Source organism: Ursus maritimus, unplaced genomic scaffold (genome assembly GCF_017311325.1).
Source record: "Ursus maritimus isolate PB19 unplaced genomic scaffold, ASM1731132v1 scaffold_4, whole genome shotgun sequence".
NCBI classification, from domain to species: Eukaryota; Metazoa; Chordata; class Mammalia; order Carnivora; family Ursidae; genus Ursus; species Ursus maritimus.
In genome coordinates, this window is record NW_024426552.1 from 90,925,898 (window position 1) to 90,953,070 (window position 27,173).

Sequence of the window (27,173 nt, forward strand, 5' to 3'; positions counted from 1 at the left end):
TGATTTTGCTGCTTAGGAAATGCTCTCTAATCTGGCTTAAATTTGTCTGCTTTCAGTAGATATTTAATAGAATACCTGTTGATTTTCTTCTCAGATTTCTATTTCCGGCTTAAATAATCTCAGTTCCCTGTAAATTCTTCCATTATAACCATTTACCAAACTTTATTATTATGAGTAAACAATTAACCTAATCTTGTATAGATACAAGATTACACACACGCGCGCACACACACACACACGAATTATGCTACAGAGTACTGTCAGTGTTCATGATGTATTTACTAGGTCTGTTCCTGTTAGGTGTTTTTTACCACATCAGTTTCTTCTGCTAACTTTGAAAATATGTTTTTGCTTAATTAATTACCCTGTGTTCCCTTTTTCTTTTACATATATGTATATACTGCATGCATCTTTATAAATACTGGAGGTTAAGAATGTGTGGCTTAGCGTTCCTGAATCCACATTTCTGCAGGAGGCCACAGCCAGACTTGCACCAGAACCCTGTTTCGCAACCAGTATGACAAGGACGTCACTGTTCAGAGCCCTCAGGGCAGGATTCATCGAATTGAGTATGCAATGGAAGCTGTCAAACAAGGTTCAGCCACAGTTGGCCTGCAATCGAAAACCCGTGCAGTTTTAGTTGCACTGAAGAGAGCACAGTCAGAGCGTGCAGCTCATCAGAAAAACAATTCTCCACCTTGACAACCATATTGGTACCTCAATTACAGGACTTACTGCCGATGCTAGACTGTTATGTAATGTTATGCGCCACGAGTGTTTGGATTCCAGATTTGTATTTGACAGACCTCTTCCTGTGTCTCGTCTTGTGTCTCTAATTGGAAGCAAGACCTAGATACCAACACGACAATATGGCTGGAGACCATATGGTGTTGGACTGCTTATTGCTGGTTATGATGATATGGGCCCCCACATTTCCCAAACCTGTGCATCTGTCAACTATTCCGACTGTAGAGCATGTCCATTGGAGCCCATTCTCGATCAGCTCATACTTGCTTGGAGAGACATATGTCTGGGTTTATGGAGTGCAGTCTGAATGTAAACGTGGTTTGCGTGCCTTACAAGAGACACTTCCTAGAACAGGACCTAACTACAAAGAATGTTTCCACTGAAATTGTTGGTGAAGACCTGGAGATTACGATTTATGATGAGGAGGAATTCTCCATTCCTGGAAGGTCTTGGAGAAGGACACAGCCTGCTCAACCTGCTGATGAGCCTGCAGGAAAGGCTGGTGAACCAATCGAACATTAAGTCGTAAATCAGTCTATACGTGTTTTATCAAATCTGTAAGAATGCAGGAGCATGTACTGATGACAATAATCTATACTTTGAACCAAAAGATGCAGGGTGGTCTTATGGTATGTTTTAGAAATCAGTCCAGATGTGTTTTTCCCAAGCAGCTTGCCGGAAACCATATAATGGTGTGTATTTTTCTTTGAGATGATCTATATAATCATTTTCTAGAAAGTATAGTTATCTGTACCCATGTTTTTATATGAAGAACATACTGTCTTTGTGGTTTTAAAGACAACTGTGAAATAAAAGTGTTTCACCTGCCTGTAGGGGTAGAAAAAAGAATGTGTTGCTTAGTGTTACTCTGCATAAATGCTTGATGCCTAAAAATGATTTTTTTTCTTTTTATGTGACTCAGGTAGGGAGAACACTTCAAAGTTGGATTTGATCTTGAGATCATTTCCTTCGTTATTAAAACAAAGAGACAAAGAAAAACATAATTCTGTGGCGGGTTTTCCCTGTCTTGCTTTATAAAAGTCATCCCTGGATCTGTCCTGTCTGGATTTTGATGTGGGTATTTCACACTCCTTTATGCGAGGGTTATACAGACATCTTTTGATTGTACAAGGAAATAGACATTGTATAGTAGTTTAGAATGAAGCTCTGGAGAGAACCTGGCTTTGTCCCCGGGGCCTCCCTCAGTGTAAACTGAGGGTGAGGAAGCCCATTACGAGGGCTTGTTGTGAGCACTTAGTGTGAACGTAACAGTAGAAAATAAAATCGTTATTCATAATTCCCCTTCACTTGATAAGGAAGGCTTCTCATTTGCTGGCGACTGGTATACAAGTAGGCAGGTCAGGTTGCAGGTGAGACACTGGAGGAAGGGAAGGCAGCAGCGGGCCAGGTGCTCTCTAGGGGATGAAGGCTGAAAACCACTGGAGGAGCCAGGGAGAGTCAGCTCTGATTTGGATGTTTGCAGCAGTGTGCTGAAAACATGTCATGGAAGACCTCTTTACTGTTTCTCCTTTGAGATCTTTAGTAGAGTGTATTAAAAAAAAAAAAAAAAGTCTCCAAATGCTGGGAATGACTGTGTTTCTTGTGTAAAACAGGGCAGGGGCCTGAGTCCTAACTGGTGTGGGGAGAAGACAGAGTCAGCCTGTAAAGGATGAGTGGCAGCCTATATCTTCATGATAAAGGAAAACACTTAGGGCACTGCCTGGCAGGTCCCGGGGTCTAAAAACCCTTCTGCACCCATTGTCTGGGAGAGAAGAAGGTGTTTTGTAACAGGGAACAACAGCGGACATTTATGACATTCGAACAGAGTTGTATCTGCAAAGGTCTGTGCTACGGCAATTAGAGACGAAGTAGCTGGCCATTAGCAGTCTAATAATTAAAGAAGACATTGTTTCTTAGAGTCTGAGACTTGAACAATTGGACACAGAAAGACTATGAATTGACACATAACATAACAAAATGCAATGTTTGAGTGAGGACTCAGTGTAGCATGTGATCTGGTTCCACGAGGGCACAGAGAGGTAGCCGCGGATGACACTGAACTAGGCTATGAGAATCCAAGAATCTAGACGGGACCGAGGCTTCCCGAAGTAATTTCTCCAATCGCTTCTGATTCAGTTTCTTCTGAGTTGAGAACAGTTTGGGGGTAATACAGTTTTATTTATACATTATTTATATAATACTCTTTCTGTTTTGGCCTTCATTTAAATGTTTATTAACTTTATCACAAGTCATTTTTAGTGTGAGATTGGTTCTTCTTAATTAAGTTTTTATTAAATCCTTAGAAAAGACACTTAGGTACCTACCCTAGATAGACACAAGATTCCATTCATGGCCATGTTTCTGAATCCTGGAAGGTAGAGTAGGTAAGTAGCTATCCTTAAGAAAATCTGTCTCAGTAAAACTCATTTCTTCATCGTTGTGCCGTGTGCTTCTGAATTGCACTTGGTGTGTGTGTTCAGGATTTGTTCTCAGTATCCTTTCCCCAATTTCCCCCAAAGTAATAAGCATTCTAAAAACAGTACAGTCTGGGAAAGCATAAAGAGAAAAGCGAAAATCACACTGACTCTCACCGCTCAGAAATAAAAACTTTATGGCCCACCATGTTTCACTTCGAGTTTTGGGAATTAGGGTGATGAGCTCCACAAAGAACATCTCTGGAAATCACAGGTTGGACCTTAGCCAAGATTGGGGTATGTATGTCCTTTAAAAATTCTTGAAATTCACAGGAGAAATATTCAGGTTTTTTCAATTGTTCCTTAAATATCCTAGGCTCTAAGTACGTGGAACTGCAGAAATGAACATTTGATGTATTAAAATCGTCTCTAACCAATTACTTCTTTGCTTAATTTGTTTAACTACCAAACTAGAAATATATTAATTGCTCGAGGTGTTCTAGTATAGCCGATACATGTGTGTGAAGGAGCAACAAGGAAAGCATCCATTCTCTCCCTTATTATCATAGAAAAAGGGCACTTCTTTCCTCCTGTTACTATTATATACCTTTTATTGCAAGTGCATCATATGTTATCATGTCTTAACCTCTTTACATGTTGTCTGTGCTGCCTTTCTGATTTTACTCGAAGGAATGCAATGGAAATAAATGAAGAATAATTTTGAATATTCAGGACTTGGTATCTTAATTATTATTACTATCTCTCTCATGCCGTAGTAGTTTAAAAATTATTAAATTCTACAAGCAAGGTCAGAAACACAGCCTGCTAGGGCATCTGTATACATGTCTGCTTTAGGGTGTTTGGCATAATATTTTGGTAATACAGGAGGGCTCGCCTAGAAAGATGTTCAGTGACAGCAAGGTTTTCTGGGGCTGTGTTTAACCCCCTCTAGTGGAGAGAAGAAGTGTAGGGAAAAATCTCCAAATATTTTGATTAGCCTGTGAAATTTATCTAATTAGATGATTCTCTCTGAGCACATTAGACTTGCTAATTAGTCTTCACTTAGTTAAGCAAGAGAAAGCTGGCCACTATTAAAAAAAAAACCTCTCATTCCCTACACACATAAACTAAATCGTCTTTATAGAGATATTTAGAAATTAACTGAAATGTCATTAGCATATTTCATTTCTCAGTCAAACCAAACAGGACAGATCCCCGATATAGAAAACACAGCTACCTCATCTTTAGAAAACTTAAAAAAAAATCTATCTTTGGCCAGATTTCTCCTCAAATCACTATTTTAGGACAAAATCTTACCATTTCTAATAACAGTCACTTTCACCAAAGAGGGAAAAAAAAAATCTGTGATCCTTGCTGGTGCTGTGTTTAAGAAGAAAAATGTGTCTTATTAAAGCTTCTTCAGCTGGCATTTGTCATGAATCGATGGACATCTGTTCAGCTTGGGCAGTGTGGAGCTCAAACCACGTTCGTTCTCTTAGCATTCTGAGGGGCTCTGTGCATTCGCTGGATGCCAAAGATAACATCTAGATCAGCAATTTCTCATAAATCATTGGAACATGGAACGTGAAACAAGAAGAAGAAATCAGGAATTCAATAATAAATATGGCAAGGTGCACAAACAAGAGAATTGAAACCAGATGAAAAGGAGCCTTTCAGTACAGAAGGTCAAGGAACGCTTTTCCCCTGCTCCCTCAAAGCCTTAGAGTAATCCCTCTGATTGTGCTTTCCATCCAGCCATCAGCTTACTGCCCTGAGTTGGTTTTGGAATATTTATGTGGCGGATTTAAGGCTTTAACGTACAACTGAAAAATTAGCGTAGTTTATTTTAGTTTGCTCAAGGCCCCAGGCCATTATGCCATGAAGAGGAAAATACTGTTTAGTGTACTTTAAGGAGTCCTGTGCCCACATGCCTTGAAATAAATTCTAGATATGTGTATATAAATATAAGTCAATTTATACAATAAATTTTTTTAAACTTGAAGTTACATATGTGATAAAAAAAAAAGTAATGTCACTAATTTTGTTGATAAACAAAATGTCAGAATTTCTCAGGAGCCATTTTAGGAAGACATACTCTAACAATGTTGACATTACCAAATATGTTATAGAAAGAGCTCTTTGAGTCTTGAAAAGCTTCAGTCTGTTTTTAACATAGCCTCTGTAGTGCCAAATCACCATCATTCGTCAGTGGGTTTGAACTTTTAGAAACATAGTCATTTGGCGACAAGTATGGTAAATGATGTAGGTGAAGTGATTTTTTTGCTAAAAACAATGTAGAATAATCCATTAATGCTTTTGAAAGCATTTCTTTTTTTTTTTTTTTAAGATTTTATTTATTCCACAGAGATAGAGACAGCCAGCGAGAGAGGGAACAGAAGCAGGAGGAGTGGGAGAGGAAGAAGCAGGCTCATAGCAGAGGAGCCTGATGTGGGGCTCGATCCCAGAACGCCGGGATCATGCCCTGAGCCGAAGGCAGACGCTCAACCGCTGTGCCACCCAGGCGCCCCTTGAAAGCATTTCTGAGGAAAAGTTACAAAATACGACCGACGTGTCCTTATACAGTTATTCAATATACAGGCGAGTATTGAGACTTTTGGGTTCTATTTCATCTTTTAACAAGGAACCTTATTTTACTCTTTTATTTTTAATATTTTATTTTAATTTGATTTCAAGCGCATGATGAGGGCTCACTTTTAAAGAGCACCTACATTAAGGAGGGCACGGGATGGAGTGAGCACTGGGTGTTGTGTAAGCCTGATGAATCACTGAACTCTGCCTCTGAAACTAATAATACACTATATGTTAATTAATTGAATTTAAATTAAGAAAATAAAGAGGACCCTAAAGCAATCATTAAGGCTAAAGAAACTATTTATTATGTGAATAAATAAGTAGTTGATCACTTTGCAAGTTTAGATGCATAAATATTTGTATGTTATTGTTGTTTCTCTTTTTAAATCTAGACATTTTCATGGCATATTTTGTGATTAAAGTATCTTCAAAGTATTAAGTTGATTCATTTTGGTCCCTTGAAGTTCTCCTTATTTGTTTACCCTTGATTTCAGTTTCCCATGTCAGCCTAATCGGAACTGAAGCCTTGCAACATGGGCAGACAAATGACCTTAGACCCACCTCCCCCAGTGCCCCTCTGAGCTGCTTTCAAAGGATGACTTCTCTCCATGCAGAGATGCATTTCCCCCCTGTGGTTGCCATAGGAAAAAAAGAATGCCTAATTCTGTTTTGTCTTCTGGGTTTCTTGGTACGGAGGTAGGCACTGTCACTTGTGGTTCAGCGTGTCGGTATAGATATGAATACCTGGGTCTAAGTCCCAGCCTTCCACCTGCCAACTGTGTGATCTCATCCAAGTTGCTAAATTGCTCTGTATCTCAATTTTCTCACGGGCAAATGGGGAAAACTCATAGCTCCTAATTTATGAAGGTGTTGTACATATTTAAAATATGTGGTACATGGTGAGTCTCAATGAACATTTGACATTATTATTACATTAAAATAGATACACAGAGTGAGCCTTTTTGCTATTATAATTTCTTTTAAATTTAGAAATTTATGGAGAACATTTTCTCATGCCTGTAAACATGTGTCATAGCAGATAGTATTTCATCTTGCGGATAAACCATGATTTACTCATTAATACCTTGTGTTTGATATGTGGATGGTTTCTTTTTTTTTTTTTTTTTGCTGAATAACGTTTTTCTGAAGAATGTGATAAATTTATCCTTGTTTTATTAATAGGAGTTTCTGAACAATTTCATAGGGTGTGTACATTTTTAATCCTTTTGATATTTTTTCCCAATTGGCCATAGAAATATATCAACTCATAGTCAACATCTGTAGAGACAGTGTGGATCTTTCTAGCCTGCCGTGCACACTTTCATGTGTCTCTCCAGCATAATCCCTCCTCTACTCCTTTAGCATATTAACCACCTCTGCACATTACTGGACTCCTGTCATAGAAAAATAGCTTTTACTGGTTCGAACATTTAAATCATGATCAATGATGAATATATTAGGGATTTATGTATCCCAAATGTTAGTTCTTTCACATTACTTTTTTTTTTTTAAAGATTTTATTTATTTCACAGAGAGACAGTCACTGAGAGAGGGAATACTAACAAGGGGAGTGGGAAAGGAAGAAGCAGGCTCTCAGCGGAGCAGGGAGCCCGATGTGGGACTCAATCCCAGGACCCTGGGATCACGCCCTGAGCCAAAGGCAGACGCTTGATGACTGAGCCACCCGGGCACCCCTCTTTCACATTACTTTTGTCTTTAATCTTGGGTCCATTTCTCCTGTCTCTACTCCTTGGTGTTTACTTCCTGTTCATATCTGTCTCTCCAGAAAGGTTTAGGTTCCAACCTCAGGAACGTTTTTCAGACATGCCATCACCAGAGTTCTTAGAAGCTTAGGGTCACTGCGGCACAATGATCCAATGATCCTTTAAGCCAGATGAAATGTAAGAGGAATAGAAAGAAGGCTTAGAACCAAAAGAGCACAGAAAAAAACACAAAATAAGGGACAAACCAGAAGGAACCTCTGCTATGGGGCGTGATTTTAAGGTAAGGATCACATATGGAAAAGTCCTTTATATACTGAAATGAAAACACACTCAAGAGACGTTTTTTAGCGTAAAAGCAGGGTGTGGAGCGGTATGTGTCGAGTACTGTGTTCCTACTGGCGTTAGAAAACAGGGCCAAAGAATTTTGTGTGTTGCTTATTTATGTATAATGTCCGTCTGACAGAACACAAAAGTCCCCGTTGGCTCTACGGAAGACCTGGAGAGGGAAACTAGGGTGTGCAGAACAGGGGCGNGTAGGGAGTCTTTCACTCTCTGTCCTTTTGCTCTGTTTGACTTTTGAACTACATGAATGTGTTGCCTATTCAAAAGTAAGAAAGTAAAATTTGTGGAAACTTTTCTCTCATAAGTGAATATCTTGTGTTACTCCTTAACTTCCATCATGGTGCTATTGTTTTTAGAAACCACTGTCTTGGGGCACCTGGGGGGCTCAGTGGGTTAAGCGGCTGCCTTTGGCTCAGGTCATGATCTCAGGGTCCTGGGATCAAATCCGACGTTGGGCTCCTGGCTCAATGAGGACTCTGCTTCTCACTCTGCCCCCCCCCCCGCTTGTGCACTCGCTCTCTCTTTCTGAAAATAAATATTTTTTAAAAAGCCCCATTTCCTTCTTTTATACTATACTGTCTCATTAGCACACATAATAAAGATCCCCTGAGACTAACAGGCATTCTTCTGACAAAATTATTATTATTATTTTTTAAAGATTTTATTTATTTATTTGACATAGATAGAGACAGCCAGTGAGAGAGGGAACACAAGCAGGGGGAGTGGGAGAGGAAGAAGCAGGCTCATAGCAGAGGAGCCTGATGCGGGGCTCGATCCCACAACGCTGGGATCACGCCCTGAGCCGAAGGCAGACGCTTAACCGCTGTGCCACCCAGGCGCCCCTTCTGACAAAATTCTTAATTGTAAATTTCAATTATCCACAGGCTAAATACGACAAATCTCTCTCATAGAAAACCTTTTCTTTTTCTTTCTTTAAGTAGGCTCCATGCCCAGCATGGAGCCCAACGCAGGGCTTGAACTCATGACCATGAGATCAAGACCCGAACTGAGATCAAGAGTCAGACGCTTAACAAACTGAGCCACCCAGGCGCCCCTGTGTCATATAAAATCTTTGCAGGTTGTCTTCATTTTCATTTTATGTTAGGAGGAAGCTAAGGACTTCTGGGTCCAGGGGACAGCAAATATTTCCAGGTTTCATAGAATTAGTGGCAGGCAAAAGAGCTAAGCTTTTCTTTTTCTTTCTTTCTTTCTTTCTTTCTTTCTTTCTTTCTTTCTTTCTTTCTTTCTTTCCTTTCTTTCTTTCTTTCTTTCTTTCTTTCTTTCTTTCTTTCTTTCCTTCTTTCTTTCCCTCCCCCGCCTCTTTCTTTCTTTCTTTCTTTCTCAAAAGAGGAAGCTCATTATGTTTGGCTCCCACAGCTATATATTCTAAAAACATTTGGCTTTTTTTTTTTTTTTGAGGTACTTTAATCAAACACAACTCAAAATGATTCACTTGGACAAGTGGTCTTAACAGCAAGGAAAACAAACACTTTATGAAAACAACATCTATAAGCCTAAGCCTCCTGTCTTTTATCTTTATTATTTTCTCTGAGTCTGGCATGAAACAGACACACACCAGCCTCCACAGGGGGTTAAACAGAGAACCATCCAAACATCACAAAGTGCCGTCCAGAAATTTGATGACTTCCATTCCCTGACTCTGGTGCACAGTGCCTGGCTCGTGGTGCAGGGACCATGATGTCCTGGCCCAGGACAGATACTTGCAGTGGGTGCCAGAAACAGCAGTTCTCTCTGCCCCCCCCCCCCAGCACAAGATCCACACGTCTTGGAACGAGCCTCCATCCCTTTTCTAGGGAACTGAGCATAAATAGCTTGTTTTACATCTGGCTTGAAGTGACTTCTGCTCAATCTTAAAGGAGGGTCTTAACTCCTACTTCATTTTAGGTCAGCTTTCAGCATTTATTGTAGCTCACTCGTTTCACTAAGCTCTTATTTCTGTGTATTATCCTACATAGGGATGGAAGGAGAATTAAAGGATCTGGACATCTGCTTTTAGAGGGGGAACAGGACAGAACTGGGGGCTAAGGCTTTGGTTCCTGGGTTTTCAGACCTCAGAGAAAGGAATCATCTCTGGAGCCTGAACTCCGTTAGAGACCACAAAGTAGCCTTTAAATCAGGTCTTACATGGAGCGGGGTGGGGGGGATACTACGCGGGGGTACACTGAATGGAGTGGGGTTGTGGGTATTCCTCTATTCTTCTTTATAGCTCTTTATGCTTGTCAAATTTCCTACTGTGAGCCCACTCCTTAGTAGGTCTGTAAGCTAGAGGAGTGATACTACCTCTCGGAATCTCTCTCTTTTAAGAAGAATCTTTAAAAGGGAGATAAAAGTAAACATGCTTAGGGCTTGTGGTGAAATGAGACCACAAGCACACAGTGCCTGACTTGGAGTCGTTGCTCCGTGAACACTGATGTCCTCACCATTGTGCTCTTCATGGTCCCCTGTTCATTACAGAGTCAGTGGTTTGATTTAGGACCAGCAGGCAGGGTCACTTCAATCAGAGAAGATCTGTCCACCCCAGTGGTTCTCAGATTTTAGCGTGAGTCAGAATCACTGTGAGGGCTTGTTCAAAGCAGACCGCTGGGTGTCATCGCTAAAGTTCCTGACTCAACAGGCCTGAGGCGAGGGTTGAGAATTGGCATTTTCAACAAGTTCCCAGTGATTCCGATGCTGATGCTGCCGGTCCAGAGGGCACACTGCGAGAGCGGTGGCTCAACAGGACGCACAGCAGAGGTTCATTTCAAATTATTCTGAGTATAAGTACCTGATCTCTGTCTTTCCTTCCTCCCTGGTTCCCTCCCCACTCCTGCTTCATTTTTTTCATATTTGGAAGTTATAGAAACCACCAAACTCTGTGTTTCCCACCTCTGTATTTTTTTGTCAACAGCTCAAGTCTCTTCTTATGTCAAAAAGCCAGGAGGGAGCAATCATGTTGTTATGCTTTAAGTATCTTGTTTCATTTAGATACCAGAGAAAGAGAAACAAGCATTCTCTGGACATTCACTAATCTCAACTGATATTGTCTGCTAATAAAAGATAGTCTCTTTGATGACTAGTGCCTAAAAAAAAAAAAAAATTGGAAACTCTATAGGCACCCTGGAGCCAAGAAACATTTTTGACATTTAGGACTTGTTTAATCTTTTATCAATATAAATATTTGAAAAATAAAATGATCAGGAAAATGGCTAAGGAAAACATTTCAGGTCAGTGCTTGTAATAGCAGGTCATGTTCAGTTTGGAGCCTGTAAAAGCCCTCTTTGTCTTCCTAAACTCTGTAGGATAGAAGTTCTTTGCTTGGGATCCTGACGTTGAGCGCAAGATGGTGTATTTGCTTATGTGCATTTTTCTGGGAAGATGGTTCATGTTTTCCAATGAATGGTCAAAGGGATTTTGACTCAGAAAGGGTTAATGCTGCTGTGGAGACTTGCTTGGTCAAAAGCCACATGTTAATTTCTTGGTGAAGAAAGCACATTTCTAGCAAGGGAGAAGGAGCTGGTCGCATGGGCTGTGAATGGCCCATGGCAAGATGAATGAGGAGTGAACTCCACCAATGAACTGTAGCGGAACCATTTTTATTTCCCTCATCTGTAACACAGAGGTAATAAAATACTTACCTAGCAGAGTAGTTGTCAAGTTCAATGAGATATTTGCAAGGCGCTCAGCTAGTATCCGGTATGTGGCAGATGCCGAATAAATGGTAGCCAGTAGCGGTAGAAGCCCTAGTGTGCCTTACGGTGATCACTGCATAAACACCAGAAGCAAAGATCTCCAGCATGTCTTGGATTCCAAATGAAGGATCAAAGGTCTCCTGTGAGGTAGTGTTATTACCTTCACCTTACCGTTTATGAAACTGAAGCTCACTTCCAAAAGGACTTAGGGCAGGCTGTTACTTTATGTTGTATCCATGTATCAGAGCCATAGCTTCTGCCAGTAAAATTGTAGCATATCATTCTGTAAAATATATGAGTATTTCATCCATTGTGCTTTGTGGGGAGCACTGTGATTTCTAAGCACTCAACCTCTCAACAAGTATGAGAAGCACTGGCCAAGTTGGTGTTTTGGAAAATAGCCTGCAAGAGGCTAGGAAACTGAATCATCTGATCTGAACCCATGATCTAGCTACTGAACCGCTCCCCTGGCTAGAAGTAACACTCGTCCCCCCGTATCATTCCCCTTGGAATTAGTTTTGTATTTAAGCAAAAACTTAGCTAAAAAATGGAAATATAATACACATCAACACACAACAGCACACTCATACTATTTAAAATATTTGTTTTCTGAAAAGGTGACAACGGACTCCAAGCAAGATAATATTTTTAAAGATTTTATTATGTGGGGCGCCTGGATGGCTCAGTCAGTTAAGCAGGTGCCTTCGGCTCCAGTCACGATTCCGGAGTCCTGGGATGGAGCCCCGCATCGGGCTCCCTGCTCAGTGAGTCTGCTTCTCCCTCTGCTCCTCACCCCGCTCTCATCCTCTCTCTCTCTCTCTCAAATAAATAAAAATATTTTATTTATTTATTCATTTTAGAGAGAGAAGGCCAGTGAGGGGAAGGGCAGAGGGAAAGGGTGGGAGAGAATCCCAAGCTGAGCACAGAGCCCAACTCGGGGCCTGATGCCAGGACCCCATGATCATGACCTGAGCCAAAACCAAGAGTCAGACGCTCAACCAACTGAGCCACCCAGGCACTCCAGCAAAACAAAATTTGCACTTCACTTAGACTGCTGGTGATAACACTCAGCAGAAATGCTTGCTATTACTCCCAGCTAATGAATCTCTGGTGTTTTTACAGTTCTTTCTCTTAGCGAAGGACCTCACAAATGGAGGTGTTAGGTTCTTGCTATTCAAAATGCAGTCAAAGCCCCAGTAGGATCAGCATCCCCAGGGAGCCGGTTAGAAATTCAGAATCTCAGGCCCACCCAGACCTGCCTAATCAATGTACATCTAAAAAAGTTCCTCCGGTGAATCGTGATTCGTATGCACATGAATACTTGAGACGCATTTGTTTAGGTAGCCAAAAATTTTCTTCGGGAGAGTGTGACCACATTTCCAGGGTGTGGAGATGGTTTCTATTTCCTGCCTCTCTTCTTTCCAGCATGTGTGCAAGTCGGTACCAGGTGTAGCTCTTGGCTCTCTGGAACTGCTCTTCTGTTCTCCCTTGGTGGCTTCTGGCTTATGCTGCATATGAGGATACACCCCACTTCGACCAGGGTTATTTGCCATCTTCTCCCAAAAAGCCCAGATAATCAGAAACTAGGCAGAAGCCATCCTCCAGTTGACCAAAACCCTTCTGGTTGGGCACTAAGGGGCACAGTGTCGAGGCTGCATTTCCCCAGTGATGGAGAAAGCTGTAAATGACTTAAATTGAAAGAAATTGCTGCTGAGAACTCAAACCCATGATAATAAGGAGCTTGCTGAAGAGAAGGAGAGGTTAGGAAGTGATGAGTGGAGAAAGATATATTTAAAATTGAAACGTTGTTTTTTAACTTTTGGTTTTAACGCCTTGCCGGGGTCCTGTTCTAGCTGTAGGGGACCCGTTTACCTAACAGAACTTCTGTGTTTGGTCAACATGCTCTACCCCATTTCCAAGGGTGCTGATTTTCAGGGAGCATGTTTGCATCGGAGAAGCAAATTTGATCCAGCTGTTGGCCAAGAGTAAGCTGACTTAGTGGATTCTGGAGGTGTCATTTCAATGTCAGTATCACAAAGGGGGTTAGGAATTATTATTATTATTATTATTATTATTATATTTTATTGTTATTGTTATCATTATTGAAATGGTCCCCAAACTTGGGGAAGAGGCACCCCAAGGGACAGAGCAGATGATGGCAGCTCCCCAAAGAGAGAGGAAGAGAGAAAGCAGATGTAGGCTTTGTGGGTGAGAGCCAAGAAAGATAACCCTTTGGTGCCAGCCTTTGACAGGACAAGGACCTCTGGCACTCTGCAGCAGAAAGCCTTATGTGGTCTGTCAGGCTTGGGGAGCTTACATGGTTTGGTGGAGGTCACGGAGCTAGAAAGGGCAGAGCCAGGACTGAATTGAGTCCAACCGGTTCCTTGGCTTGGAGAAGTCCAGGCTAGGGAAAAAAAGTTTACTTCTCAAACTTTAGCTGCCTCAGAAGCACGTGGAGGGCTTGATCACTTGAAATCCCTTGAAACAGTGCTGGGTTCCACCCCAGAATGCCTGACTCAGTGGATTTGCAGTGGGGTCCGAAAAACTGCATTTCTAACAAATTCCCAGGCAGTGCTGATGCTGCTGGTCCAGGGACCAGACTCGGAGAACCACTGTTCTATTGGCTCCCTCTACTAGAAGGACGGTCCTGACATTGTCTTCCTAACAGGCCCTCATTACATTCCTAACTTCCTAAGGTGGGTTTGCCTGCTAAACTATAACAGAGAAACATATTAATGCACAATGGGGACAGGAATGATCAGTGTCTACACTTTCAGATTTCCCCTCCCTTTTAATGTCCCTGCGCCTCTTCTCCTTCCCAGCTTCTCAGTGGGTGAAGCTTCTTGCTTGATGGTCAACTCCTAGGTTCTTTTCTATGGGGCTGAATACTGGAACTAGACCAAACCAAACCTAAAGGAAGCTTGAGAGGCTGAGCTGATGTACACAGTAAAGTGTTAAAGAAAGGGTGATGGATTGAGAATCCACTTTGGCTGGGCACTGGGAAGAGTTACAGAGAAGAACAGAGAGCGAGGGGCTTTAGAGAATGAGGGGCTCCAGACTAACCATGGGAGCTGCAAGCAGGAGTGGAGGAGGGGAGAAGGGTTCAGTGGCCCATGGGCTAGATGCCTTTCATGTCCTACAGTGGATGCAATTACAGATTGAAGCATGTTTTTGCTCCTCAGCTGTTTCTTTGAATGTAATACCACATGAATCTGGGCCATGTGGGTCCTAGTGATGTGGGAAAGGAAGGCAGAAGAAAAATTATTAAATTTCCTTACTATCTACAGCCCATTGACAAGTCCTTGAAACAGGTAGAGTGGCATTCCTCTAGGGACTCAATTGCCTCCATGGTAGTACTTTGCTAAGGGCAAAGGCAATCCTAGCCTGACCCCCCACCCCCAGGATCCTGTAAGTCTACTTTAATGTATAAAAATTCCTTTAGAAATTTCCTTTATCTCTAAACCCCCCAAGATACATGTTGGCAATCATCTCCCAAGCATATGGCCCACCAATATACGTCTGAAGGGTCTCATGGCTAAGGTTTCATTAGCCGGTAATAAATGACCTTTTCCCAACAATAGCTAGCCCCCTCAAGGTCCTGGAAACCTTGCTTCCAAAATTCCTTAGAGACTTACACTATCCCTAACCCCCTCCCAACTTGAAAGTATATAATGGGTCACACCTCACGACCCTGGTGCAGCTCTTTCTGCCCACGGGTCCTGTCCCCATGCTTAATAAAATCACCTTTTTTCACCAATGATGTCTCAAGAATTCTTTCTTGGCCATCAGCTTTGAACCCTAACATCTTTCCTACATCACTAGGATTGATTTGGGACTTGGTCTTGCAATAGTGATGATGGTTCTCTTCTGACTTGTCCGCACCACATCCTCTAGTTCTTATTGTGACAAGCTGGGAAAAGATGCCCGAGGAAATTCAAGAACGCTGATGCTGCATATCTGTATGAGTTATTCCTTAATCTGTGCTAGGATTCTTCTCTGTTGCCTCCAAATATTCAGTACAAGTCTATTACACAAAACAGCGTTGCCTTGGAGAATGAGGAAGAGGGTAGTATGTTCATGTTCGGCACAAAGTAATTATGGAAAGGACAGAGCTGATGAGAGCAGTGATGAGGAAAGCAGAGGGGATGGGAGTGAAACCAGGAGAGGAGGTTTGGAGGGAGAGGTGACAGGTGAGTATCAGGATAATGTGAGTGCTCCCAGAAAACTTGTAGAAAGCACTGGGTTTCTTAAAGTTATAGTTATTTTGTTTGGCTGTTAAAATCAAAGATGATCCCAAAGGCTGGAGAGTAGTGGTACCTCCCAATGGTGAAGAAGACAGTTGGATCCTTTATGCAATTTTTGTCAACTCTTACAACTGATTTAAATGTACATCTGATCCGTCTTGAAACAAGGGGCCATTATGCTAAGAGACAAGTCACTGGGAGGGCTCTGACTTCATAGGAGCCTGGATGTGATGAAGAAAGAGAAAACCTCACAGGAAAGCTGCATTTTGATATGTTCCCAGGTGGATTCACCCTGATCAAAGAGATCTGGACATCTGGATTAAGAGACATCTTTAAAGAACATTGGTATGCTCAAAGCCCCCAGAGCCCGATCTATTGTAACCAGGTAGTTTTTAGACTAAAAATCATCTGCCTGGCTCTGAAATACTTGGAGAGCAATTTTACTTTCAAGTACACTGACACGGTATCAGATTCTTGTAGTTTTTTGAGGCTCAGCTTCCCATAATTTCAGTTTTGCTGCCCTCATTGAAATCCTACTTTCCAGATTGAAAAACTGAAAGAATCCTGTTTTATGACATGTTGTAGTTATATTTTCATCTATCATGATCATATCTACCATTATTATGTATCCACTATATGTCATAAAAATAGCCTGGATCCCCAGTCCAGGATGCCTGCGCAAGCCGAAATGTGATTCTGTTTGCTTCCCACCCCCCACATTCTCCACGTCCTTTTGTCTTCTCCTCTGCAGATCTGCCCTTCCTACTCAGCTCTTCTTCTCACACCCACAGAGAACCTGATTCCAGTCGTGAGGAAAACTTGTGAAACAAATATTTGGGTTGTATTACAAATCAGTTGTCATTTGTTTTCCATTTCCTCTATTTACATCTGCCTCCCTGCCTGGGTTTATTTGAAGAGGGGAACGCACACTCAAGCCTTAGCGAGCGGCCAAGACGGGAGGTTTCCGCAGCACCACTGCACGCCCAACCCAAGAGTTTGCTAGTAAGAGATTTTCATTTTGGCAACGTATTTGGAACCTTTTGTCTTGTTTTGTTTTAAGATTTTATTTATTTTGTTTTGTTTTTAAGATTGTATTTATTTGAGCAAGAGAGAGCAGAGTGAGAGAGAGCACGAGGGGGGAGGGACAGAGGCAGAGGGAGAAGCAGGCTCCCTGCTGAGCAGGGACCTGGACAGTGCAGGGGCTCCATCCCAGGACTCCGGGATCATGACCTGAGCCGAAGGCAGACACTTAACCGACTGAGCCACCCAGGCGCTCCCTATTTGTAATCTTTGGAAGCTTGCTCTCTGAGGAAGACGTGGGTACAAATGGAGTTCTGCCAATGGCACCCGACTTTGTAATGCGACCCATTTTACAATCACTTGCCATATCTGGTATTTTGAATCACATGGTAGGTACCATTTTATGTCTTACTTTGTTTTACTCAATATTTTATAATATAAAATTATCTTTTCATAAAATTTGTTTGTAGAGGGAAACATCCTTAAAGGCCGCATTAGACTCCAGTGTACAATGTAGCAGTGTTCATGTAATCACCGTCCATTTTGTTGGGTAATTCAACGCTTCTTACTAGAATAAACCACGTTGCCATGAACATCTTGGTAAACAAAAGCACCATCGGTGTCCGGAACCCTTTTCATGGGATTGTCACTTGAAATGGAATTCTATGGCCAAAGAGTATGCACATTTTGAGGGCTCTTGATGCATATTGTCAAATTGCTTTCCAGAAAATCTGCACTATTTTACTACTCCACGTCCACTACCTCTGTCCCTGTCTCCAGCCTCCACATGAGTAGCGTAAGAACAGAGTGTGAAATGCTCGGTGTACGGTACTTGGCACCTGGTAGTGACTCCATCGATAGTAGTCGGTGGTGATGTCAAGGACATACAAATTTATTATCCCTGTCGCTTCTCCCCTCCTCTCTCTGACTCTTCATAGAGATCCAGAGCACCTATGATGCTCTAGGCTTGTCTCTGTTGCACCTCACTGGGGTGTCCAGAATCATCTGTGTATGCCCCTTCCTGCAGTGCACTGCGAGGACTGACAAGCTAAGGGGATACATTTCTTGAAACTGGGAATGTTGAAAAGAAAATGATTTATAGTTTTACCTGCCCCGGATTTTTCAGTAGGTGTCTTACGACTGTAACTCAGTGGTTCTGAGCCCAGGCTGTACAACAGAGTCATTTGGGAACTCTGTAAACAATACCAGAGCATGGCCTTAGTTGGTTGAGGGTGGGGCCTGGACACTGGCATTTAAAAAATCCTTCTCGGACAATTCTTTTTTTTTTTTTTAAGATTTTATTTATTTATTCGACAGAGACAGAGACAGCCAGCGAGAGAGGGAACACAAGCAGGGGGAGTGGGAGAGGAAGAAGCAGGCTCCCAGCAGAGGAGCCTGATGTGGGGCTCGATCCCAGAACGCCAGGATCACGCCCTGAGCCGAAGGCAGATGCTTAACCACTGCGCCAGCCAGGTGCCCCTACTCAGATAATTCTAACAGAAGCAAGAAATGAGCATCATAACCCAAAGATGAGCGGTTTGGACATTCCAGGTGCACGCGGCACCTACCGACAGACTTAGTTGGAAGCTAGCTGCCTTTCCTGGTGTCTCTCAAAGATTAGACCAGGAATATGGGATGAAATCCTAAGAGGCCTCAATCTTCAACATGTTAGCAAGTATTTAGTAACATTCTGTGTGCTTAAAAGGCCAGAGACATCAACTAACTCCTTCCAGAAAAGTTATATTTTTTTCCGCATTCATAATAACGTCCATAGTACCTCATGAGGAAGAAACTGCAGTTCAAAGTGGTTCATTGTTTTTTAAAGATTTTGTTTATTTATTTGACAGAATGAGAGAGAGCACAAGCAGGGGGAGTGGGAGAGGGGGAAGCAGGCTCCCTGCTGAGCAAGGAGCCTGATGTGGGGCTTGATCCCAGGACCCCGGGATCATGACCTGAGCTGAAGGCAGACGCTTAACTGACTGAGCCACCCAGGCCCCCCTCAAAGTGGTTAATTAACTTGTTTGTTAACCTCTGCTAACAAGAGGCCAATCGAAACCAAACCCAGGACCCCAAATCCCATGATTTTTCTACCCTTAAAAAAATTGCATTCATCTCTTTGTGCTCACGTAACCGATTGTGATTTTCCTTTTTTGCTGTGCGGGGCCCTTCTCCCCCCAACAAACACCACCTGTATTTCGATCAGGTCCTATGGGTGTGTTCTAGACACAGCCTAGGAGGAATGCAGCTGTATCTAGTCATCACTTTATAAATATTGATGAAGAACGGTACAAATGTTTTAAAGGAAACTTTATCTGAAGGAGTGCCTTGGAATTCAGCTGTTTCTTTTCATGTCTTTCAGACCTCCTACCCCTGGCACTGAAATCCAAACAGCTAAGAGTGGGCCAAATCCCAATGTTTATTCACTACTGTGGCACCCGCAATTCTGTCTCTGGTAGGCTTTGGGGCCGGGTGACGCCAGGGATGCAGTCGGCCCATTCGGCCACCGTCCCGGAGCCGTCACAAATACTGCCTGCCACCGTGGCTCCACAAAGGATGTACTGATCACTTTCTTCACTCCTCTTAGCCTAAGGATATGAGAAAAGAAAAAGCCCATTTTATGGCAGAGAAAACTGAGGCGAAGAAACCTTGCTCGAGTTGCCTGAGGACAGTCACACTGGCCGTGCTGGAAGGGAACTTGTGCCTCGGATGGTTTGCTCCTCTGGGAGCTGGGCCTACCTTCATCGTTTTCCTGCATTAGTTGCTCATTCAAAAGTTGGTGACAAAGAAGTCTGCACAAAGGAGTTTATTGCTGCGTTGGTTATAAGAAGAAAGTTGGAAACAATTTAAATGACAAACGAGAGGGGAATGGTTAAGAAAAAATGTGGCTTACTCATTGTCTGAAATACATAAATATGAAAAATAAAAGTTAAGAAAGAGTGTTTAAAGAACTTGGGGAAATGCTTCAAATAGAAATGATTTTTCTGGCACTTCTTCATCTTCCTGACCTCTACGCCTGTGGTGCTCTGAAGGGGGGGGTCACTGACCAGTGACGGAATCTCAAGCCCCACCCCAGTCTGCTGAATCAGAATCTGCATCTTTTTTTTTTTTTAAGATTTTATTTATTTATTTGACAGAGATAGACAGCCAGTGAGAGAGGGAACACAGCAGGGGGAGTGGGAGAGGAAGAAGCAGGCTCCCAGCGGAGGAGCCTGATGTGGGGCTCGATCCCATAACACCGGGATCACGCCCTGAGCTGAAGGCAGACACTTAACAATGACTGCGCCACCCAGGCGCCCCCAGAATCTGCATCTTAACAGCACCTGCAAGCGAGTCACACCACATTAGCTGTCCAAAAGCACTCATCTGAGGAAGGAGTTCTCCAAGGTTCAGTCCTCAGACATCTCTGCTCTCAATACCTTTGTGCCCTGAGCTCGGGATCCGGGTCCCGGCGGCATAGGACGTTTCTGATCCCACTGGTCTTGAGCTATGACGTTGGGGACTGGCACTCGTGTAAGCCCCTTAGGTGTTTTTAAAATGCAGATGAGGTCGAGGTCCACTGTCTACGTGATTCCCCCTGTGATGAAACTGTAAGCGGAAAATGCATGATACCAAAGAGCATTTTCTGTGTGATAGTAATTATAGGAAAACACATCAAGAAAAGACTGGAAGAAAATACACCCCTCAATTAACTGTGGTACAATTAGAGGTGGGGTTTTGGGGGGGGGCAGTGAGTGTCTTTATATATTTCTCTCTATAAAGGTAACAAACCTCAGGCCACAAATTCAGGTGTGCAAGAGACCTAACTTTATTTTTATATACTACAAATTAATTTCTGCTTTGAGCCCCAATCTGCTTGTGATGAAAACTTTGCAGTCAATTCAGAGGGTCCTCTGTCAAATCAAGGTTTGCTCAGTCCAGCTGCCACCAGCCGACAGCCACACTGTGCCAATCGGAAAAGCCGCCCCTTCAGGCCGGTGCAGCCCCACACCCGCACGGGTGCCACGGCAAGGAACCAGCTCGGTTCTGCCTCTTCCTGCTCCCCAGGCGGGGTGTCTCGATGCAGGGAACAGCCTGCATTCCTCATGATGGCCTGGGCTCAGCTCATTTAGGACCCTACTTCTTTATCCAATATTTTAGGTAAATTCCAGGAAGTTTGGTGGTGGTGCTGGATTAGGAGGGAGGCAGGGAAGTCACGAAGTCCTTGTTCAAGTGTCCTGATTCCCGTCCGGCCTCAAAGAGAGTTGGTTGATCAGAATGATGCTGGGGACTCCTTCCTGGTCCAAAGCTTCTGGAAATATCTGGCTGCTCCTCGAGAAACAGGGAAACAGGGAAGTCTGCGAGGCCATGTCAGCCCCAGCTGCCTGAGACTCTGCGGCCATCCCCCGTGTTGCATTTGGGGTTGCTTCGTCACACCTGCTGCCCTCCTCAGCTCCACTCCGGTTATCCCAAACCCTCCTGTGGGTTTTGTCTCCCCTCCCCCAGGACTGGCTGGGGGCTGGGGCAGGAGTGGGCAGAACACAGAGCCCCTTCTCAATGCAATTCTTTGTTTCTGCAAGGAGAAGCTTTTGCTCCCCCGAGGCAGGCAAACTGCCTCTTGCATCAGCGGCAGCGGTCCAAGTTCATTGTTTATTCTCGGGCTTCCTTCCTGCTCTAGGATTTACAAACCAAACTTTGACTTTGGTCTCCAAAGGCATACCTTCCCCTTTTCTCCAGTTTCACCCTTACCTGGCTTGATAAAAGCCTCCAACTGAATAAGGGAGGGAGGGCTTCTCCTAAGGAAACATGGGGAAAAAATGTTAACATCTTAAAGTACTATCCTTTACATGTACTTTCCATATATACATCTGTAGGTCTCGACCAGAAGCCAACAAAATGAGCTGTAGGAAAAATCTTGCGAGAATTATTTTGTAGAGAAGGTTACATTTTTTAAACAATCACTCTCCCTTTTATTTTCTTTCTGTTGGAAGGACAGCTACTGAAGACTTATTGAACACCAATTCTTTGCTAGGCACTCTCGACAGTGCTTTGTGTCAGCTCATTTAATCCTCCTTATGATACGATATTATCATCACCGAAGTCGAGATGAGAGAACCGAGACAGGCAGAGGTGACGGAAGTTGCTCAAGGCCTCACATCTTGAACTGGGAACAGCACTCAGGGTCCAAGGCCGGCAGCTCCGGAAGAGCCCTGCCTGAAATGCGAGGCTGCACGGCTCTCTGCTCTTACCCATGTGTATGGTTTCCATGATCAAAGGGGAGGAGATTCTCAATGGCCACTTGAAGTTCAGAGGCAACAGCCTTTGCTCCCTCACAAAGCCGTCGTGGATATTTATTTTCTAAAAAGTCATCAGTAACTGTGGATATGTTTTTGCAGGTGGCCTGATGTCTGTTATTAAAGGAAAGATAAGGTTCATGGTGAGAACCTGACACTGGTTTTGGCTAATTCTTCACAGGAAGCCTGGTTTTCTCACTCAATTTTGTTGATCGAAATGGAACAAAGGCCATAAAACCCAACGCGGTGTGAGAAATGCAGCATTCCCTCCTGGGTGCTTGCAGACGTTCGTGGGGATGTCAGGGAGGGGAACAGGGGGAAGCTTTGTGCTCCCTAATTTCATCTCACCTAGTGAAAAGTTGATTTCAAGCTCACCTACCCATGAAATCACTGACAGCCAACAGCTGGGAGAGTTCTGTGGGGGCAAAACAACACAGGGGAAATGCTTCACCCGTGGGTGTTTGGATGGGCACACAAGTTTTCCTGGGGCTTGTGTGACAGGAAGACAGTTGGTGAGTTTCTTTGAAAAGCAGCTGGTACAGAGCCGTCTCTTACATCGGTTCTCAATGCAGATTACTTGCCATCCTAGCTCCTTCTTTGGAAATTAGAACTGCACTGTGGTCTAGTTGTAGGAGTTTTGTTAAAGAGCCTTCCTTTCTTTTTTAAAAATATTTTTAAATTAATTAATTTATTTAGGGAGGTGGGGCAGAGGGAAAGGGAGAGAGAGAGTCTTAAGTGGCTCCACACTCAGTGCAGAGCCCGACATGGGGCTCAATCTCGCGACCCTGAGATCATGACCTGAGCCTAAACCAAGAGTCAGATGCTTAACCGACTGAGCCACTCAGGTGCCCCAAGAGCTTTCCTTTCTGTATTCCTTTCTGCACAGGCTGCACACAATACCACAGTTTGGGCAGCTTAAACAACAGAAATTTATTTTCTCATAGTTCTGGAGGTTAGACGTCCAAGATCAAGGTGCCAGCAAGGCTGTGTTCTAGTGAGGCCTCTCTACCTGGCTTGTAGAAAGCTGCCTTCACTCTGTCCTCACATGGCCCTTCCTCTATGCTCCTGAAGCAAGAGAAAGATCTCTGGTATCTCTTCTTATAAGGACACTAGTCTTATGGGATTAGGGTCCCATCCTCATTGCCTCATTTGATCTTAATGATCTGCTTAAAGGTTCTGTCTCCGACACAGTCACATTGGGGGTTAGGGCTCCAACATAGGACTTGGTGAGCGGACAAGATTCAGTCCATAACTTGTACTGGGCCCTGTGCTCGGAGGTGAGAATAGTAATTTATGAACACATTTTAGGCTCTGGGCTCAGGAGCTCCTACTCTAGGGATTGACTCCATAGCCATTAGCGTCATGAGAGGTACAACGAACTGTGAGGCCCCTGGAAACAGATGTCTGCAGCCTGTGGTAACTCCTGTGTGGCCTTTCTCATGGCTAGATCTTGAGCAAGCAAACTCCGCAAATATTCTGGGTGAGTGGGGGTGGTGCTATTTTCTTGGGGTGGTGAAGTTGTGCATTTAGACCCGTAAAAGTATCGATAAGATGAATTTCTAGGAAATCTGAACTAAGGGATGGGAATGCACTTTGGCAACAGGCCTAAAACTTAAACACAGGATTTTCCTGGAGTTCAAGTTCTCTCATTTGTGCTGCACTATTCCCTTGATTGTAGCTACAGGTTAGCGTGGAGAGGCACCTTGGCAGAGCGGACAGGTCTTCAGAGTGGGAGAATCTGGGATGGGGGTTGTCACAAGATAAGGAGGCTACTAACCCTTCTCATATAACCAGTTGTGTGGACAAGGGAAATTCTAAAGAAGGTACACCAAACAGAAAGATGTATGCTACACAGACCCAGAGACTTTTAAGCTCTTCAGTAGATATGACTAAATCTCCCCGCTGCAGCCCAAAAATGTTCTTGATTTTGACACTTGAGTTTGGCCACAGCCTGTCTGGTAAAACTGTCAACCAACAAGAAAGGAAGGGACTGGGAGTGCAATGACTACCCTTTAGCCACTAGGGGGCGAGCACGGTCTCCCTCTCCTCTGAAGAGTAAGGGAAGGACCCACAGTACCGGGGATAGGGCTTTAGGGTGGAGTATTCTGCGCGGTATTGGGGGTGGGGGTTAGAAGCGGTTTTGGTTTCTGGGAAGGGATGTCAAATATCGAATTACTTAAGGAATAATATAGTGTGTATTGACCTGGCCTTTATAAACCTAGCAGTCCCTATATACTAGCTCCTGAAGAGCTCTGCGGTGTGATGTCCCAAACAACTTCATTTTGAGCTAACTACCTTGTGTGAGCACGTGGTGCGTCATGCGAGAGGACACTATGCAGCTACGTGCACACACGTGCGCGCACATTATTAGCCATGCTCTTGACTTAAATACATTAACGTCCCACACTGTCTAAATATTGCCTCTGTTTGGAAAAAATGTTGTATTGAAATCGAGTCATCTTTTCAAAATACACCTGCAGTGAAATACTGCCTATATTTCAGAGAGCCTTTAAATAAATAGTGGTGTATTAGCTTAGGCTGCCAGATGCTAGGAGGAAGTGAGTCACCAAGCCAGAGACACTGATCACAGGTAACCCCAGGTCCTACTTGCTCCCCCACCCCCCCGCCATCCCCTATTCTTTCCTGGCCCCCTACACCAATTTGTGGCTAATGGTCAGGTCCAGAATTTGCTGGTACTCCTCATGTTCTTGGGCCTGCCGCCTCAAGTCTCCAAGACACGGTAACCTGCTTTCTTCCCTCAAATACTTAAAGAGAAAACCTCTGAGGGCCTCCTTCTTTATATTTGGGGTTATGGGATGAAAAGATTGAAAGCATGCAACCAGATTTCCCTGGAGCATTCTCGATGAGAGCTTGCCCCCCTCACCTCATCTGCAGGAGGGCACTGGCCTTGAGAGTCATGGGGCAAGGGAAGGAAAGCTTGCTCCCTGTGGGCCAAGTATGGGGCTTGATCCTGTCAGTGTCATTATGTCACTTAACCTTCACCCCGATTTGCAGGCTTTCTAGTACTATTTCCATTTTACATAGGAGGAAACCAAAGACCAAAGAAGCGAAGTACCTTCTAATGGTCATACAGATTTGGCATTTGAACTTAGACATTCCGAGTTAAAAACTAGTATATTTTTCAGTCGTAGCTTCAATGTTTCCTTTCCTTTTTTTTTTTCCCTTAGATTATATTTATTTGTTTGACTGAGAGAGAGTGTGTGTGTACAAGCAGGGGGAGCAGCAGGCTCCCTACTAAGCAAGGAGCCCGATGAAGGGCTCGATCCCAGGACCCTGGGATCATAACCTGAGCCAAAGGCGAACGCTAAAACTGACTGAGCCACCCAGGCGCCCCGGCTTTAATGCTTTCATCTACTTTTCCAGAACTACCTGAAATCTTCTTCCCTATTCTCTAGCTTCTCCATTTGCTAGTCTCCAATACCTTCTTTATTCTCTAACTTCTTTGTATTGGCAACGACCATGCAAATGGTGATAACAGTTGACTTTTACTGAGCACTTTCTGCAGACCAAGCCATGTGCTGAACACCAAGCCTTCCTTACCCTCAATCCTCAGAGTAGCGCTCACGGACATTGGTATCATTGTCAGCATTGCAGAGCTGAGGCACCTGACACGCAGGGGTGTTAGGAAACTTGCACAAGGCCATACAACATCAAGTGATCAAGCCAGGAGTTAAACTGAAGTGTAACTGTCTAAAGGCCCAGGTATTTAAACCACGAGAGTACTAAGTCTATGGAGGAAAACTCAGGCCTATAGGATTATTCAGAAGATCCTTTAAAAACCTAAAATAATAGCAAAAAGGGGGACAATTATATGTTTATGTGGCTTGGTATAATGATGCAGCTGGCAAAAACTGCTTACATGCTAGAACAGGCGGCTTTCTAACTCTCCCTGCTTAGAAAAATAATTGACTATGATTATTTTCATTTATCCTGTTCCTGTATTGGAAATTCCTGGAGTCTGGTTTTAACTGCATGGGAAGCCGACCTGGACTGTTACTGTTTGTCAGAAGTCCCTTTCCTCATTTCTATAACCAGTCAATGGGCTCATCCCTAGGGATCTAGTTTATGGGTGTTTCTGGTTCAGTGAATGCTTTCAAGTAATCGAGATTGAGGGAATGAATGGCTATTTTGTTGTCAACTACTAGACTCTGGCTGTAAAACAATGAGGTAAGGACTGATCAAGGGAACGTGGCAGTATGACTAATGTTGAACTTGAGTTAATTGGTCTTGCCACGTTGAATCTGAGTCAACTGGTCTGGTGTTCTCCTATCTGCAATGCTGGGATGAAATAGATGAGTCCCTTCTTCCCAGCACCGTGAAAAAAATCAGACTTCAGACTGGATCTCAGCAACCAGTCAACACTCCTGGAGTAGTATTTTTAAACCCCAGAGTTTAAATATCTCTCTAACAATATTTCGAAGAACAAACAAAAGGATGTGTTCATCCACAAGGGTCAGATGGGCATTATCTGAATACCCAAGATATGAATAGTCCTGCTAATTGGTGAGCTGAGTGTGAAGGATGACTCATTACGGAGACAGACACTGAACAGGCTGTCTGTGCATGGTGGCTGTCCCCAGGCCACAGCCTACAGAAGAGAACTCACTCCAATTCCCTAGGTGGCAGCAGCCAACAAGGATTTAGAAGTCTGCGAGGGCGTGGCATCTTGGGGAGGGGTACCTTCCAGAGACACAAAGAGATGTTGCTGTAGGGTTTAAAAGCTGCATTGGGTTCATAGCAGCAATGTCCACAATAGTTAAATCATGGAAGGAGCCGAGATGCCCTTCAACAGATGACTGGATTAAGAAGTTGTGGTCCATATATACAATGGAATATTACTCAGCTATCAGAAAGAACGAGTTCTCAACATTTGCTACAACATGGACGGCACTGGAGGAGATAATGCTAAGTGAAATAAGTCAAGCAGAGAAAGACAACTATCATATGATTTCTCTCATGGGGAATGGGATAGACTGGTGATGGGTAGTAAGGAGGGCACGTATTGCATGGTGCACTGGGTGTTATATGCAACTAATGAATCATCGAGCCTTACATTGGAAACCGGGGATGTACTGTATGGTGACTAACATAATATAATAAAAAAATCATT

The 27,173-nt window shown here is 43.5% G+C and overlaps 1 long non-coding RNA gene and 1 pseudogene across 1 annotated transcript; both read left to right on the forward strand.

Annotated features, from left to right (window-relative positions):
• Positions 1-456: 456 nt before the first annotated feature.
• On the forward strand, positions 457-3,886 carry LOC103676209 (annotated as a pseudogene).
• A 12,789-nt stretch (positions 3,887-16,675) lies between these two features.
• Positions 16,676-19,711, forward strand: LOC103676152. Its single transcript, XR_572024.2, has 2 exons — positions 16,676-16,754; positions 19,132-19,711. It is a non-coding gene; the product is annotated as an uncharacterized LOC103676152 (long non-coding RNA).
• The last annotated feature ends 7,462 nt before the right edge of the window (positions 19,712-27,173 follow it).